This window comes from Chiloscyllium punctatum, chromosome 23 (genome assembly GCF_047496795.1).
Source record: "Chiloscyllium punctatum isolate Juve2018m chromosome 23, sChiPun1.3, whole genome shotgun sequence".
NCBI classification, from domain to species: domain Eukaryota; kingdom Metazoa; phylum Chordata; class Chondrichthyes; order Orectolobiformes; family Hemiscylliidae; genus Chiloscyllium; species Chiloscyllium punctatum.
In genome coordinates this window covers 9,315,221-9,321,220 of record NC_092761.1, presented here as the reverse complement: position 1 = coordinate 9,321,220, position 6,000 = coordinate 9,315,221, and positions in this window count along the sequence as shown.

Below are 6,000 nucleotides of genomic sequence, written 5' to 3'. Positions count from 1 at the left end.
ATTATACTGAACTACCCAGAGTAGGAAGACTAAAATATATACTGGTCATAGTAGATCATCTATCTGGTTGGGTTGAGGCATACCCCCGAGCTACCGCCCCTGCGAGTGTGTTGTGTAAAACAATATTAGAGCACATAATTCCCTGAAATGGACGAGTGAACCACATAGATTCCGACCAAGGAACTCATTTTACCTCTAAAGTGTTACAGGAGATAATGAAAGGGTTGGGAATTTACTGGGAGTTCCATACTCTATGGCACTCGCCATCATCAGGAAAGGTTGAGAGAATGAACCAAACACTCAAATGACAGCTCAGTAAATTGATAATAGAAACCAGACTCCCTTGGACCAAATGTTTACCTATAGCTCTCTTGCGAGTACGAACAGCCCCAAGGAAAGATTTGGGACTATCCCCTATGAAATCATATTTGGATTACCTTATCTGGGAACAAACGGAGAATTGACAATTCCCAAAACTAAAGACTTGTTCTAAAGAAATATATACTGGGCTTGTCCACCTCTTTGTCTCTCCTCAGGAAACAGAGTTTATTCGCACAGACTCCGCTCCTTGAATTCACCGTTCATCCCATCCGGCCGGGAGATTGGGTCTTAGTAAAATCATGGACAGAAACTAAATTACAGCCGGACTGGGAAGGGCCGTATCAGGATCCTTTGATTTCGGAAGCGACAATAAGGACGGCGGAGAAAGGCTGGACTCACTACACTCGGATCAAAGGGCCAGTGTAAACTACAGTTGAGGAAGAAGTCTGGACAGCCGAATCAACACATGACCCGCTGAAACTCAGGCTGAAGAGACTTGAGTAACTAATTATACGGTGGGGACGTGAGTGTGGGATTATTTCTGTAGCATTGTGTATTAAGTTTTTTTGTGCTTCAGCACAAATCTTAGAATGCTGGGGATGCTTAGAGTTATGATGCTAGCTCTTTTAGTATTGGGATTTTGTCAAAGATCATTTTCATATGTTTTATTAACGGTCCCTGAGTCTGATAATCCGCAAGTAATAGACCTGATTCATGTAGCTTAGTAAATTGTGGGAATGGAGATAATCAGAGACAGTACTGCAGCTCAGAGATACATCTTAAGTCCTTTGGGGATGGTACTTGGTACAATGGTCTTATCACAATACACCGGACCACCTTCCGATCACCTCTCGATTATCCTGATAAAGACTGTAACCCAATATACCTAATGATAAAGAAAACCACATGGCACGAAGCAATTCTCAGGGTCGGGGGTGGGGGGGAGGGGGGAGGGGCACTTATGAGATACAATTAGATTAAACGATTGGGATAGAAATGTAAACAAACAGGAAGGATTTCTCGGGCTGTTGCTTTCAAATTAGCGTAGGACAGGGAAAACGGGCAGAACTATTGGATAATAAGGTAAAACCTTTCACCCCTCCCGATGACTCTAAAGTAGTAAAAATTAGAGATAAAGGACTTGAAACAAACCATCTAATAGAAACTGGGTATGGGGGTGCAGATGGGTAAAGTATGCTGTAAAAAGTCGGAACAAGAGCAATTGCTATGCATGTGCCTCTGGTCGGCCAGTGGCCCAGGTGGTTCCCCTTCCGCTCGGGTGGAAGGGAGACAGGAAGGGCATGAAATGTATGATAGCCCTGTAACAGGATGAGACTGCATGGAATGATAGGAATTGTACCTCCCTATCTCTGATGTTCGCTCCTTTGGAGAAGAAAGATTCGAAAGCCCCCTCCCCTCAACACGTTTTCAGCCGGAGTCGGAAATCACTCGTTGTGTGTGCATAGACGAGGTACAAATCGGTCTGGAGATTTGTGGGAGCTGAAAGTATGTACAGAGATTAAGAATGTCACCGAAACGGACAAGGGAGAGAACTATTCAGCACTAAAGGCTCCCTGAGTGGATCTATGGTGGTACTGTGGAGGCAAAATATTGAGAACCACACTACCACTGGATTGGAAATGGATATGTGCAATTGTACAATAGGTAATTCCATTTACCCTGGCATTTGAGAAGGAAAAGATAGTGGGGAAAAAGGGAAGGAGTAAGAGAAAACTGTTCGACACTTCTTTCGATGACAGGATTTATCTCGATTCTATAGGCGTCCCTAGAAGGGTACCTGATGAGTTCAAGGCTCGTAACCAGATTGCAGAAGGCTTTGAGGCAGCTCTCTTTTGGTGGGTAACAATTAATAAAAATGTAGATTGGATAAATTACATTTTCTATAATCAACAACGATTTATAAATTATACAAGAGACGCGGTTAAAGGAATATCAGAACAGCCTGGTGTGACAATTAGGATGGCATGGGAAAACAGAATAGCCCTTGATATGATTCTAGCACAAAAAATGTGTGTGAGTGAGTGATGTTAGGAGGAAGCTATTGCACCTTTATTCCTAATAACACTGCACCTGATGGTTCAATTACTCGGGTGTTAAGGGGATTGCCTACTTCAGCAGAGGAACGGGCTGAGAATTCAGGAGTAGACACATTTCTCACGGGATGGCGTGAATCATGGTTTGGAAAATGGAAGGGGGTGGTGGTTTCCATCCTTACTTCCCTGATAGTAGTAGCCGGGGTATTGGTAGCCATTGGCTGTTGTGTCATGCCCTGTATACGAGGACTCACCCAAAGACTGATTCAGACAGCCTTAATAAAACAGATACCCCTGAAATGTAATCAGGCGGAGGAACTTTTTCGATTAAATATTGAGGAGTTGAGTGAGACCAAGATGGATGGAATCTCCAGAATGATGCTTGCAAATTTTGGGGGCAATGCTTAAAAGAAAAATGCAGAAGATAACAAATGGTAATTAAAGATAAAGGGGGAAATTTTGGGATATAGTTAAAGTAGTATCACTTCTGCAATCATAATTATTTATGCAAGGTTTATGCACTCACACCAGTGTATAATTGTTTCAACCAAGAGCTGAGTCAACAAGAATGAAACCTATGTGAAGAAAATATATAATTGTTTTTGTATTAGCTAAAATGTGCATACAAGAATGAAACGTGACTGCAAACAATGGCAGATGGTACAGGCAATGAGATAAGGTGCTGTGAGGATGTAAGTCAAGCCAGATATGCTTGTACAAGCAGTAGTTATAAATCTGTTTCCCACTTTTGCAAAAACACAAAAACAAACCCCAATTAAAAGGTGATAAGGATCAATATGGTTGGGGAAAGGGAGGGAATGTCACAAGTCGGGGAATTAGGTAGAGGTGATGGAGGATATACCTAACAATGGACCACAGCAGGATGTGGTGAAATGGCCAAGTAAAACTTGTAATTTGTTAAGCACAAGGCCGGATCAGCCAAGCGAGAAATAACAGCAATGGGCTCCAAGTTTGGAGTAGTGAGTCCTATATAAGGTATGTATTTGCGAAACGTTGTGTGCCTTATTCCAGGCACCACGCTTGCAACCATCTAATAAACAAACTGATTGCTTCAGATCTTGTCTTGGGCTGAAATTATTGAAGTGAGTGGGCTTTGTTTCTCACAGTCTATAATTTAAATTTACTTTGATTTCTATTCTCTCAAGTTCTCATATTAATTGCTCCTCGTTTTCTTCTTAACTTTGAGACACATCTCAAAATTCCGAGCACAATTATTTCGATATGAATTATAAGTTAGTATCTGGACAAGAGAACCAATGAACAGCTACATAGACCTCTTGAACATGAGGGTTGGGCATTGAGAACAGAGGATCAGTGGTTAGCACTCGTATCTTCGTGTTATGCACTTGGGTTTGATTCCATCCTCGGTCACATGTTTGTGTGGAGTTTGCATGTTCTGGTTTTCTCCCACAATCCAAAGATATGCAGGTTAGGTAAATTGGCCATGCTAAGCTGCATGTTCTGTTGAGGGATGTGTAGGTTATGTGCATTAGTCAGGGGTAAATGTCCAGTAATCTGAGAGCAGAATGGTGCTGAGTGGATTATTCTTTGGAACGTCAGTGTAGACTTGTTGGGCCAAATGGTCTGTTTCCACCTAGTAGGGATTCCATAAACTTAGAATTGTGTTTTGCTAAACAAAACTGACATTTTTTTAAATTGTTGAATTGAAAACTTATCTTTAACTGTCAATTGTCAATCTTGTAAAATATCTCCATGTTACCGAAATCAATGTTCAAACAAAACACTGCACATAAAGCCACACAAAGATCTTCATGACCGTCTAATTACTGTTCAGAGAATAATCACAGTAAATTTTTATTGTTTCTGAGATCAATCCCCACTATCACAGTAAGGATCTGGTTATCATTCCCTCCAATAAACGCAATCGTTGTCCCCTGGTATTTCAGTTCAGTCGTTATAGAGCATACTGGTTGTTCAAAGGATGGTTATTCTTTATTATGAAGGGCCAAGGGTTCTAACGGCAAGAGATGTTGTTCGTTCTGATTTGTTGCATGTTCTCAAAGAAGTTTTCACTATAAATATTGCAAACAAATGTGTTTATTTGGTCTTGTTCAACTGCTGATGCTAACATTTTCAGTTCATGTACATTAAGCATATTTGGAGCAAGTGAGGAAAGCTGTGGTGTTGGAAAAGTGCAGGGACATTCAAAGAGCAGGAGTATCGAAAAGATTCCTGATGAAGGGCATATGCCCAAAACGTCGATTCTGCTTCTCCTTGAATGCTGCCTGACCTGCTGTGCTTTACCGGCACAACGCTCTTGCCATTAGAAATATTTGACTACATATTCAGGTATAATACTAAAAGTTGCCTCTGTCAATTTAATTTACTGTGCTTTCTATTCACTGAAGTTTTCATGTTAATTGCTCCTCTGTTTCTTCTTAAATCTGATACAAATTTCATAATGCAGAACACATTAAAATTCACATGAATTATAAATTTACAGTCTCGACAAGAAAACCAATGGAAGGCGATAAAGAATTCTTAAACAGCCTACACATTTGAATGAAAAAGCACTTCCTTCTAAAAAATGTTTCCACGTCTGTATCTTTTTCTCAATTCAATAATCCTGCAAGTAGTTTATAATTGTCAGTTGATTTTTCGGAATGAGTACCTAATCAATGTCAATGTAACAGCTGAAACACTAACAACAGATTGATAACTGGGTGTTAAAGACCTGATTTGAAGCCAACAAATGTTTTGTATTTACTAGAATTCCATCAGAAAACATTCTTGAATCATAATACAAGAAGTGAGATATGTGAGAGATGTGCAAACCTTATTTTTTAATGAACAAACTCCCATATTTCCAAAGCATGTCAATCTTTCGGTCAAAATGAACAGTTGAATGGAAAAATAGAAACAAGTTTCTGACAATTCATAAATTGAACAACAATTACAAATTCACTTTGATCAAAGGACAGAGTAATATTTAGATGAATCACAACATTTAGTAACAAAGTAGGTAATCAGCTGACTGACAAGTAATAGGTGGCAGCATTTGTTAGTTTACTGAAGAAGATATCAACTTTATTTCAAATTTATAGCACGAGAGAACAATGTTTAATGTGTTTCAATTGTTTGCACTTGCCCCTTTGCAACAAAAAAAATCAATCTCATTACTTAGACAACGTAATCTTTAATTCTGCAACATTTTCAAATACTTTCCAGGAACTTATAAGCAACAGACTTAGATACAGGTATCTCCACTATCCGAAAGTCGAGCGTTATTATGAAACCTTACATAAACTGAAAAGGGGTAAATCGAAGAAGCATTAATTTATATGGGAAAGACCTCCACTTTTTTCGTAAAAGTGTAAATCCTCTTCAGATTTCTTTCAGTTCGAGACAACAGGGACCGATGTAATTCCTTTGTAAAAGCAAAGTGGCTAAAGCGAATTTTCCAACACATATTTCTTGGTAACCTGACAGAAATAGGTATCAGACTTTGTGATTATTGATAAAAGCAGATTTAATGTTGGATTGAAAAGCAGTTCAATCTGTGCTTAGGTACTCCGTAATCAACATTCAGAGCAGCTCTTGAGAGATTTCTGTTGAAGGTGTGATTTGAAACCTTCCCTCGGGT